Source organism: Heterocephalus glaber, unplaced genomic scaffold, assembly GCF_053883595.1.
Source record: "Heterocephalus glaber isolate CG9 unplaced genomic scaffold, H.glaber_assembly_v1.0 deba00001547, whole genome shotgun sequence".
Classification (NCBI taxonomy): domain Eukaryota; kingdom Metazoa; phylum Chordata; class Mammalia; order Rodentia; family Bathyergidae; genus Heterocephalus; species Heterocephalus glaber.
In genome coordinates, this window is record NW_028258340.1 from 794,843 (window position 1) to 807,843 (window position 13,001).

The window sequence follows — 13,001 nt, forward strand, 5'->3', positions numbered from 1 at the left end:
CGCAGCAGATAGTAAGTGGAAAAGTACACCCCTCCTACCCTATGACCAGAGGCCTGAGAAAAGGACAGTGGAAACAGGATTCAAGCAGCCTTGGCCACCTGCGGGGAAATGAGTGGGAAGGCAGCACTCCCCCATCCTGCGAAAAGTGGAGTGAAAGGACCCAACGAAGTACAACAGAAGAGACTGCACAACAGAAGATCCAGGAGCACCCAGTTGTACACGGGATGGGAGCAGCCTCTGGCTGTCTCTGGCTGAGGGTACCATAGCAACTGGGAGAGCCACGTAGAGACAAACAGGGTAAGGGGATGTGTGTGAGCTCCCAAGGGACATCCAGAAAGCTGCTGGCCAAAGACCAGCCCGGCCCCCACATCCAGAGGCCAACACCAGTCCTGCATCCAGCACTAATCATACTTTAAACTTGGCAGCACAGATTTGGGCTCTGACTAGAACACTACTACTGACCTGTGGGCACCAGAGGAACTGTATTGCTTGCTTGCTTGCTTTCCTTCTTTCTTTCTTTCTTTTTCTTTCTTTCTTCTCTGTTTGTTTCATTTTCATTTATCTGTCTGGCTTTTTTTAAAAAATTCTTTTATTGGTACATTTTAGGTATACAATACGTTTACATTTATCATTGGGAGTTTGTACCTGTACATGATGTGTCTTGGTTCTTATTTTTTCCCCACCACCTGTGCGCCCTTCACCCCCTCCACCCTTCCCTATTTACATAAACTTCACTTCCATTTTTTTTCTTTTCTCATAATTTTTCCTTTCCCTTCTTCCCTTTCCCCTTCCCTTTCCACCACCCGTACACCTTTGGACCTTTTCCTATTTCAAATTATCAATTATTCATTTTAATCATTTTAATCCTTATTTATACATTCAGGTTCTCACACTAGAGAAACTATTTGGTACTTTTTTTGTATTTGGTAATTGACTTTTAATAATGAGACTTTAAAAGAAGAAACATACAGAGATCTTCACACAACTTGGGAGCCATTTAGGCAAGTAAATATTTATTACACAAAAAGTATTAAAAATTAAAAATCCTCATTTTGAGAGAATGGTGTTCAAGTCTTTGATATGCATTTGTATGTGAGAAAACAAGCATAATGGACACTTGACTTACGAGCTCAATTCATTCTCAAGGGCTGCTTCTAACTCAAGTTGGTCAGTTGAAGGCTCAGGCTCCACTACACAGCCTTCAAAGTCTCTTTCCTGTACACAGGCAGATCTCAGTGTCCTCAGAGAGACACTGGCCCAGGATCTCTCAATTAACCCCATGCAGGAAAGGATGTTGTAATGTTCCTTCCAGAGCTCTTTAAGGGCTAAATCTGTATCTGAGACAATTTGGAAGCACAGGTGGCTGGCATTCGGTTTATAATTCAAGATTTTGGTCATAAGTTAAACTAAAATTCTGGTTGTAACCCAAGTTGTTTGTATGTCAGGCCGGTAGTAACTCGAGGGTCCACTGTATTTCAATATAAAGGAAAACAAGTCTGAGTGCTTAGCCTTTCTTCCAATGTAAGCTCCTGCCTAGCCTCCCTCTCATGACTGCACAGCCCTCACACCACAGTACTTCATCTATACAGCACCAGTGTTAGCTCCACAAGACTGGCTTATGCACAGTAAGCCCTTTAGATCCCATTTCCCATATCCTGTCTGCTACTCTATTCCCTTACAGCTTTGCACAACCTTATACTGAACATTTATACTCACTCTAATTGAGCTTGGGAATTCCAGATATCCAAAGTCACCTATATGTACACAATTCTACTTTATTGCACAGGTCAATATATAGCAGGTGATGAGCCAACCATAAGTTAAGATGAATGAATCGTGACTATTTAGACAAAAAAAGACAAAATTTACCCCTAACCACAAGTGAAACAAGATACAAAGTTACAATATAAAGGCTGTGTTTGTGGTGCAGTCCTCAGAGATCATATAACTCAATGTTAAAACAGCATTCATGACATTTCTGGTGACATCAGACATGAAGCATAGGACACAAGACCTGGCCCTGTGCTCATCAGCTGTATCTGTGCCACATATGTAACAGACCACTTTAAAGCTTATCGCACAGTTACTCAATCATACTTGCCTTTAAAAACAGTACCATGCTAGTTCACCCTGATGGTAAAAACAATAGAATTTCTTACTTATTACACATTTTGCCTTCAAGTTCAGATAAAACTGTTGGCTATGAGTTCTGAATTTTTTGTCAAATTAAGTCTAGAACACAACACAAAACCATCTCTGGTAATGTATTTGTAGTTTGGTCTTCAAGAACAGTAAAAAGTGACACATTTAAGGAGTTAAAAACCATTAAAAATATTGTTTCAAAATGCCAATTGATAGGGTAAATACCAAAGCATCTTCCTAAACTTTTCACCAAAGTGCTTTACAAGTAAATTCTATCTCCTGCATGGAGTGTAGACAAAAGAAAGCCCCAGAGAGCTGAAGGCCCATGGAGTTCACTCCCAGGGTGAGAGTGTAACCCTAAGTCCCCTTGCTGTGTTGTGCTCCTAGACATGCCTACAGGTGCTCAAGTTCCACAGGTCGATGAGAGGTCCAGGAACCCAGGTGACATCTTCATTCATTTCTGCAACTCCCTTCAAGTCCTGATTCTTCAACAGGCCAAAGTACACTACTGAAAGCTATTTGGTGTTAACTTCTTGTTTTCTGAAATCCTAACATCTGCACCTTGATCTCTAAACTGCTATATCTAGCACAAAACTGTTAAGTAGAGCTGCTGTTAAGCTGCTTAGCTTCATTACTATCTTGCTAATGCTTAATATGCTGCTTAACCCTTTACAATTGGAAAAAGGATGTTCACTTTATTTAAACAGCCATAGCATATTTTGAGGTAAACAGCTGTTTTGGACTATTTGCCCAGAAACTTTGAGTAAACAATCAGCTGAGGCCCTGATTTTTTGGTTATATACATAAATTCACATGCAATTACCCAGAAAAATGAAAAAACTGGTAACAAAAAAACCTATCTTTAAGAATGGAGAAGGGGGTGGCTGGGGCACAGACCAGTGGTAGAGCTCTGGCCTAGGCATACAAGAGGCCCTGGGTTCAATCCCTGGAACCACAAAAAAAGACACATCTACTTTCTTGTTAGACAGCAAGAAGTGATCTTAAGTACATATATTTACAGTTAGATTTTTTAAAGATTCATTAACCATTTCTCCAGGATTTTTCTTGTATTTCATTAGTTATGCAACTGCTGTATAAGTCATTTTGCTTCACCAACCTGGAAAAAATATTCAAATATTCTGATTCTGTGACAAGCTTTATAAGTAAGGGACAAGTAAGCTAGCTAGCTAGCACCAACCTCTATTATTCAACATATCCCTTCAAATATTTTTATTTAGATCATATACTCCCAATCTACCTTTAATGACACAATGGTAAAACTGGCTTCCCCAAATGTGAAATTCTAGAGGAGTCTCAATTTCCAAGAATAAAATAAAGATAGCTAACACTGTGGGGCAAGAGCTATCCTGAGCTTCCCCCCCATAACATGTAGAAACCAGAAGGATAAACAAACAAACAAGTGAACAAAACACCTGGGATATTAACAGACTCCTAAAATGTATGGAAGTGTTTTATTTTTTAAAAGTATAGCTTCAAGAAAACAGGATGCTCAAACATGACAAATTACTACTCAAGGGGGAAAAAGCCTCCAAAACTCTCTGTTAAGTTGGAGCCAGTAATTCAAATAAACCAAGCTAGAGAGAATAGGAACTATATGTAACTAACAACTTAAAAAACACCTATAAAAATTTTAAATCTTCCCATCTTTTGGCAATGAAATCAGTAAAATGAACCTAATGATATTTTGGAAGGGCTTAAGATCACATTCAGAATTAAACAGAAAACATTCAGGGCCGGGCATTTAGCTCAGTGGTTCCACCACCTGCCTTGCAAGGGCAAGGTCCAGAGTTCAATCCCCAGTACCAAAAAAAAAAAAAAGAAAACGTCCAAAGGCAGAAAACAAAATGAGAAATTTCATTAACTGCATGATTCCATCTACCGCATCTAAACAGAAAACAGTCTGGATTATGACTATCCCAACAGGTGCTTAATTTCAAAACTAACACCAACAATTCAGATTGACCAAACATGGCCGGAGATTTAGCTCAGTGGCACACGCCTGCCTCACAAGTGCAAGGTCCTGAGTTCAAACCCCTGTACCCCCCCCAAAAAAAACCCAACCAAAAAATAAAAGATTGACCAAATAAGCTGTTTTTCTTTTCGGTTCTGCCCATGTCCTGCCACATATATGCCTGAGTTTAATGAAGACTACCCTTTGCAACTGCTCCTGAGAGCAAAGAAGAAATGGAGTAACAAAGTAAGCCTGGTAAGTCCTAGGGCCCTAAGGGCATCTTCCCTGGCTGGTTATGGCCATTATATGCTTCAGTACAAAAGGCTTAAAGGCTGTTTTGGGGAAAAGAATCATATCCTGGCTATTAGGATACCCTGTGGAAAGACCATTAGATAAACAGCTATTTACCAACAATTAGCCTAAAGCTCTCTGGTAATGATAAAAAATTAAAAACAAAAGAAAAAAAATGACTTAAAAGTGTCCTACTGAAACCTTTTATTCTGTTTTTGTTGATGCTCAGGGAAAATGGCTTTCCTATAATTCACTGTGGCCTGGACTCAATGACACCAACTTGTATTGGGGCCAATTTGAGCCTAAGTCAAACTGCGTTTTTCTCAGGTCTATTCAGTTGATACATGGGACTTCACTGGTGACTTTTTTCGTATGATCTTTAACAAGAATTCATAAGTTGCATTGATTATGCCCCAAGAGATGAGGGACCGATGATAATTCAGATGGGCACCCCTGAAGAGATTTGTCAGTTTCCTATCCCATTCTAGCCAGATTGTTTTGAAAACATTGGAGAAAGACTGAAACTACCCACTTATCTGCACCTATCTGAGACTGTATGTTAATGTTTTTACAGCATTAACTGGAAAAAACAAGAACCCCAATATGGCACACAATACACCTCCAGAGATAAAGTCATTAACCAAAAGAGCACTGTGAATTGTTGCAGTAGGCAGATGCTCCTTTATGGGACCTCAAAGGCCAAAAAAAGAACATTGCTGAATCCATTACGGAAAAGAATGGGCACCAAGCCTCAATAATACTCTCTAATTCCATGGCATTTCAGCACCCTGAAGGCCTGATAAGTGTTTGTAAGTTTGTCATGATGCTTGCGGTCTTGAAGCAATGCCTGAACTCTTTCCAATGGAGTGAAAATGGCTTTTGCTGTCCCTGCAACTCTTGCAGCTGCACCATGGGTTGCAAACTCTGGAGCACTGATGTGATTATGGAGAAAGCAAGACAAATCCTCACACAGACCAAACATAAGTGCCAGGGTAGTTGTTTTCTGCATTAATGGGGGAAGGAGTCCATGATACAAGTTTTGAAATCCATCCCTTCTCAACTGAAGTATTGCATCCCGGGTTTTGATTCCATAAAGCTGCTGCCAAAAGAGGACCTTCTGAACTGGAAATGTGATTGTTATATTGCTGAAAGCTGTGCAGCAGCCTCACAAATAATGCTTCATTTCACCAACGCTGGTAATGTGAGGTGATATGTGTTGTTTTGAAGACATTAGGACTGGTGGCCTCTTTTCATGAGCTTCTGAATCCATCATGTTGCTTCTGATTTCTCTTGTTCATGAAGGATTTTTTAACCTGTGACATCAGCTGAGCCTTGCATTGTATGGAATGACAGGTTTCTGGTGATTTTCTCAATTTCTTCCATTGCTACTGGTCTGTTAGGTTGTCTTTTCTGGAGTCAATTTTGATACCTGGATTTCCCATGGCTGCAGGTGCTGGCCCCATGCCCAGTGCCGCCCGCCCGCCAGTCCCCAGGATGGTCAGTGAGTGAGCCGCACCCGCGACGGTGCAGACCTGGACCGATCCAAGCAGCGGAGCAGAGCAGGTAACGTGAGGGGGTTGCCTCCTGTTCCCAAGCTGGCAAATAAGAGGGTGATGCCCCCGTACTATTCAGTATTTACACATGTGTGTCCTGTTTATTTCGTTTAAGAGTATGGCCTCAGTATGCATCCATTTAGCTATAAATGTCTCTAGTTTCTCATTCTTTATGGCTGAGTAGTACTCCAATTTATAAAAAATCCACATCTTCTTTATCCAGTTTCCAGTTGATGGGCACTTGGGCTGTTTCCAAGCTTTAGCTATTACAAACTGTGCCACTATAAACATGGGTGCACATATATCACTGTAGTATGATTCTTTGAATTCTTTGGGGAAGATCCCCAGCAGGGGAATAGCTGGGTCAAATGGGACCTCTACTCCTAGTTCTTTGAAGTATCTCCATACTGATTTCCACAGTGGTTGCACCAGTCTACACTCCCACCAACAATGGAGAAGGGTTCCTTTCTCTCCACACTCCTGCAAGAATTTGTTATTGGTTGATTTCTTTGTGGGGTGAGGTGGAATCTTACTCAGTGTTGTTTTCATCTGCATCTCTCAAATGACCAGTGATGTTGAACATTTTTTCATATGTTTATTTGCTGTTTTTACTTCTTTGTCTGAGAAATGTCTGTTCATTTCAGATGCCCATTTTTGAATTGGGTCTTTGAATTTGGGGGATCTGATTTTTTTCAGTTCTTTATATATTCTCGATAGTAGACCTTTGTCTGAGGTACAGCTGCTAAAATTTTTTCCCACATTGTCAGTTGTCTCTTAGCTCTGTTGGTGGTTTCTCTTGCAGTGCTGAAGCTTTTTAATAAGATGAGATTCCAGTTGTTCATTCTTTGTGCTAGTTCCTGTGCTACTGAGGTTTTGTTCATAAAGTCTTTTCCTATGCCAACGTCTTCAAGAGTTCTACCTAATTTATCTTCCAGCAAGTTTAGTGTTTCTCTCTTAGTATTTAGATTTGTAATCCACTTCAGTCTTAGTTTAGTGCATGGTGATAGGTATGGGTCTAGTTTTAATCTTTGGCAGGTTGTAATCCAGTTTTTCCAACACGATTTATTAAAGAAATCTTTCCTCCAATGAGGGTGGTTGGATCCTTCATCAAAGATGAGGTGGCTGAGTATGTCTGGAGTTGTTTCTGCATCTTCTAATCTATTCCACTGTTCTTCCCTTCTGTTTCTTTGTCAGTACCATGCTGTTTTTATCACAGTATCTTTGTAGTATAATTTCACATTGGGGATTGTGATACCCCAGCCATATCTCTGTTGCCTAGAATTGCTTTTGCTCTTCTAGGTCTCTTCTTTTTCCAAATGAATTTTTGGATTGTTTTCTCTAGTTCTGTGAAGTATATTGTTGGAATTTCAATCAGCATTGCATTAAATCTATATAGTAGTCTTGGAAGTATGGACATTTTCACTGTATTGATTCTTCCTATGCAGGAACAACAGATATCTTTCCATTTTCTTATACCCTCTTCGATCCCCTTCTTCAGAGTGCTGTAGTTTTCAGTGTAGAGGTCTTTTGCTTCCTTTGTTAGGTTGATTCCTAGATATTTCATTTTTTGGATGCTATTGTAAAAGGAATTGTTTCCCTAATTTCTCTCTCAATGAGTGTGCTATTTGTGTATAAAAACTCTATTATTTTTTTAGTGTTGACCTTGTATCCAGCTACTCTACTGAATCTGTCAATTAGGTCTAGAAGACTTTTGACCGAGTTTTTTGGGTCTTCTATGTAAAGTATCATATCATCAGCAAATAATGACAGTTTCACTTCTTCCTTTCCCATCTTTATTCCTTTTATTTCTTTCTCTTGTCTAATTGCTGTGGCTAATGTTTCCAGAAAAATATTGAACAGGAGTGGTGATAGTGGATATCCTTGTCTTGTTCCTGATTTTAGCATGAAAGGTTTCAGTTTTTGACCATTTAGTATGAAGTTGGCTGTTGGTTTTTCATAAATAGCCTTAATCAGTTTGAGATAAACACCTTATCTTCCAAATTTCTGTAGCATTTTTATCATGAATGGGTGTTGGATTTTGTCAAATGCCTTTTCTGCATCTATTGAGATGATCATATGGTTTTTGTCCTTGACTCTGTTAATATAGTGTATTACATTTATTGATTTATGGATGTTGAACCATCCTTGCATCCCTGGGATGAATCCAACTTGGTCAGGGTGTATGATCTTCTTGATGACCCTGTGTATTCTGTTTGCCAGTATCTTATTGAGGATTTTTGCATCTATGTTCATTAGGGAGATTGGTCTGTAATTCTCTTTTTGGTTTGGGTCTTTCTCTGGTTTTGGAATCAAAGTAACACTTGCTCCCAGGAATGAATTTGGAAGCCTTGCTTCCCTTTCAATTTCCTTGATGAGTTTAAAGAGTAATGGCGATAGTTCTTCTTTAAATGTCTTGTAGAATTCAGCAGTGAAGCCATCAGTACCTGGGCTTTTCTTTGTTGGTAAATTTTTTTTATTACATTTTCAATTTCACTCATTGTAATTGGGGAGTTTAGAATTTCTATATCTTCTTCATTTAACTTTGGCAATTCATATGTATCTAGGAATCTGTCCATTTCTTCTGTGTTTTCCATTTCATTAGAGTACAGGTTCTTGAGTAGGTATTGATGATCCTCTGGATTTCTATTGGTTCTGTTGTGACTTCACCTTTTTCATTCTTTTTTTTCCATTTTAATGTCCTTACAATTTAATAAATAATTCTCTTGATGACTGCAGTTATAAAAGCTGTGGTAGTATTCACAGTAATGGTGGTTTTCCTCATTGGTCTGTAGTCTTCAATAACTGTAAGAAGTTATTGTATGAAACATCTTTCAAATCAGTAAGACTGCATTGATGCATCCATCATTTTCAGGATTGTTGGTTACCTGGGCATATTTACCCCAAATAACCTTGCCTCCTTGTGTCACAAGGCCCAACTCACTCATGTTCACTTCAATCACTGTACCTTTGGTAATAACACCCAAAGTTGTATATAGTGGTGATGAAGGATTTTTTTTTCACACCAAGCATTGGCAGGCAAAAGGTGGCTTTCAGTTCAGGATGTGTTACATGGGCCTTCTTGAAACATAAGCCCATTGGCCTAATGAACCTTTCGTATTTTGGTGGTTTTCTTGTAAAGCCATCTCCAACAAAGCAGACTTTAGTAACCATCCTCTTCCATGCCTTCTTTTTTCTCTTTTCAGTTGAAATAACTTTCAATACTTCTGTCTCTCCCTGTGCACGAATTTTGGGCAGAGGGACTTCCCATTTTCCCGCCTTTTCTTTTCTTTTTTATTTAATCATGTTGGAAAGTACTTTTGCCGGAGACTGTCCCTCTCTGTCTAGCAGATAGGCAGGTACTGCTCCCTGAGGAGTCTTTTCATCATACTTTTGTTTGGTGTTTCTCTTTTCATGCATCTTGATAGTCTTCTTCATTTGTATTTTCTCGGCATGGCGCTGTTTATGGTAGAGCTTAGCCTTCTGGCCAATCATTTTTTTTTTACTTCTTTGAATGTTCATGAGCCTCTCAACTTTCCTTCTTTCTCTTTTTCTCATGGTAATCCAAACGATACCCATAACGTTTACGGTGTAATTCAATATATTCATTTTGTGGCATGGTGACAGCTGCAGAGCCACCGGGGGCAGCCTCAGGCATGGGAAGAAAAGTTTCAACTTTGGGATCTCTCCAACATACGACCTGACTCCACCTTTTTCATTCTTAATTGCATGGATTTGAGCCTTTTATTTCCTTTTTTTGATAAGGTTGGCTAAAGGTTTGTTGATTTTGTTTATTCTTTCAAAAAACTGACTCTGATTCATTTTCTTATATCATTCTCTTAATCTCCATTGCATTGATTTCTGCTCTGATCTGTATAATTTCCTCTCCTGTAAGAGCTCTGGGTTTGTTATGCTCTTCTTTTTCGAGGATCTTGAGGTTCTGCATTACATTATTTATTTGAGTTCTCTCTATTTTCCTAATATGGGCATACATTACTATAAATTTCCTTCATACAACTTCTTTCATAGTGTAGCATAGATTCCTGTATATTGTACTGGCATTATCATTTACTTGTAGAAACTGTTTAATTTCTTCTTTAATTTCCTCTGTGACCCATTGGTTATTTAGGAGGGTGTTATTCAGTTTCCATGTGTTTGTGGGAGTTTTGTGGTTTCTTATGTTATTGATCTCCAATTTAATTGCACTATGGTCTGATAATATACAGGGGGTAACTTCAGTTCTTTTACATTTACTTAGACATGTTCTATGAGCTAGCATGTGATCTATTTTGGAGTATCACCTGTGTGCACCCACAAGGAATGTGTATTCTGATTTTGTGGGGTGGAACACTCTGTTAACATCTATTAAGTCCATTTGTTCAATCGCTCTGTTCAGTTCTAGTATTTCATCTTTAATTTTTTGTCTAGATGATCTGTCTATTTGTGATAATGGGGTATTGAGGTCCCCCACTACAATTGTATTAGTACTTATTTGGTTTTTCATGTCCATTAATATTTGTTTTGTATAGTTGGGGACATTCATATTTGGTGCATATATATTTATGATTGTCATCTCTTCCTCTTGGACTGTTCCCTTCACAAGAATATAGTGACCATCTTTGTCTCTCTTAATTAGTTTTGGTTTGAAATGTACTTTGTCTGCAAAAAGATTGCTACCCCTGCTTTTTTCTGGGATCCTTTCACATGGAGAACTGTTTTCCATCCTTTTACTTTCAGTCTGTGAATTTCTCTTTCAGTTAGGTGTTTCTTGTATACCGCATATTGCTGGATTTTTCTTCTTAATCCATTCTGCCAGTCTATTTCTTTTGATTGGTGAATTGATGTCATTAACATTGATGGTAATAATTGATAGATATTGACTCATCCTTGCCATGTTTTACATTTATTGGCTCTTTTATTTTTTATTTTCCCCCCTTTCTCTTTAGTTTCTTACCTTGCCTGGTGGATTCCCCTTGTTGGGCCTCATGAAGTTGTGAACTTCATTGTTTTTTCTAGGATATTGTTTAGAATTGTTTGGAGTGCTAGTTTTGTGTTCATTAAATTTCTCAGGTGTTCTTTGTTGTGGAAGTATCTCATTTCCCTATCGATTTCGAAAGATAATTTTGCAGGATACAACAGTCTAGGTTGGAAGTTATTTTCTTTTAGGGCTTGAAATAATTCACTCCAGGCTCTCCTTGATCTGGGGGTTTGTGTTGAGAAATCTGCCATGATTCTATGGGCTTTACTTTGTAGGTGATTTGTTTCTTTTCTCTAACTGCTTGTAGGATTTTGTCCTTCTGTTGGGTTTCTGGGATCTTGACTATTATATGCCTAGGTGTAGATTTTTTTATCATGGCTAGTTGGAATTCTATATGCCTCACTTATCTGTATGTCCAATTCTCCACCTCTGCCTGGGAAGTTTTCTACTATTACTTCTGTGAACAGTTTTTTTATGTCAATTGTACTTTCTCTTGTTTTTTTGTGGACTCCTATCAGTCTTATATTATTCTTCTTTGCATCATCTAGCACCTGCTGGATTGATTTCTCATGGTCCCTTACTATTTTTAAGAAATCTCTGTTTTCATGGTCATTAACTGCAATCCTGTCTTCTATATCTGATATTCTATCTTCACATTCCCTTAATCTGCCATGTGTACTTTCAGTGGAGTTTTTAATCTCCTGCATATCTGTTTGAATCTGTTTCATGGATTCCATTTCTTTCTTATGCTGTGCATTCATGGCTTCCAGCATGTTTCTGAGCTCATCTATTTTTTTATCTGCTTCTCTTCTAGAGCCTCTAATTATGTCTTTCACTCTCCTCACCATCTCTGTAGTTATATGGGAGATTATTTATGCTTTGAATTTTTCTAGAGCCTCATTTGTTTGTTTTGTTACTTCCTGTGCTACCAGTTCAGGGTGTCCAGGTGGTTGATTATCAGACTTTTCCACCTCTTTCCCCAGAATTTGCCTTTGGTGGGGTGGAAGTCTGAGTTTGTGCCTTGCTTAAATGTCTTCTCATTTTTGTTTTTGGTATTGTCCTTGGTTTAATTCCTGGGTTGATACTCTGAAGTTGCTTATTGTATCTTTGTTGCTTGTAGTTAGAACCCTTATGGAATTCTCAGAGGTGTCTTCCAGATCTAGCTGGTCTTTAGATTTTGAGTCTCTAATGGCTCTGAGGCTATCTCATTTTCCTTATACCAGGAAGGAACACTGACTAGATCAATAATAACACCTTAGCCCAAGTGATACAATCAGCAACACAATAGCATCAAGTACCTCTGAGAAAATGACATTTTGTGGTAGTTATTAATCTATCACCTTTAACTATGTGAATTAGATCAAAATCAATGACCAACCCAACATATGTTTATAGTGAATAAACTTTTCAATATAGCAACTTTACCCTTTGGGATGGGGAGTTAGAAGGAGTTGGGGAGGGAGGGATAGGTAGGTAGAAGGATAGGAGAAGGTTAGCAGTGAGGCCAGAGGACACAGGTGAGAGAAAGAAAAATAAAGAAGAAATACAAATTAGGGGCAGAACAGGAACACAAAGGGAGATGAAGAACAATGTGGAACAGCAAGGGAGTGAGTGAGAGAGAAAGAAAAAAAGAAAAAGAAAAATTTGAAAAGAGTAGAAAAAAATTAAAATTAAAAACAAGAGCAAATAAATAGCAATAATAACCTTGAAAATAACAAATAAAAGATAAAAATGAAGGACCTCCTTCAGGGTATGGCTCTGCTGTCACAATAGACTACGTGGGCAGCACTGTGCAGTTATAATTCAATGAGTCTTAGCAAGCCAGTCTCAGACCCGTGAAATTCAGGCAGATTTCTGGCTGCAAGTCCCAAGTTGAGCTCCCTGTCCTCCTTTAGGATTGAGCTCTGCAAGGCGCTACTGCAGTTTCCAGCTGCTCTTCCCCTGAAGATAGTCCAGGTTCCAATGGGAGGTGATGATGCCTCCAACTTACAAGTACAGTGGTCTGGTGTGCCTTTATTGCAGAGATTCTCTTCATTTTTCCAGTGGGCTTCAGTTTTCATCAAGTAGC

The 13,001-nt window shown here is 38.7% G+C and overlaps 2 pseudogenes; both read right to left on the reverse strand.

Moving 5' to 3' along the window:
* Positions 1 to 4,734: 4,734 nt before the first annotated feature.
* Positions 4,735 to 5,791, reverse strand: LOC101697127 (mitochondrial nicotinamide adenine dinucleotide transporter SLC25A51-like; annotated as a pseudogene).
* A 2,893-nt stretch (positions 5,792 to 8,684) lies between these two features.
* LOC101697496 (ribosome biogenesis protein NSA2 homolog pseudogene) lies at positions 8,685 to 9,589 on the reverse strand (annotated as a pseudogene).
* Between the last annotated feature and the right edge of the window lie 3,412 nt (positions 9,590 to 13,001).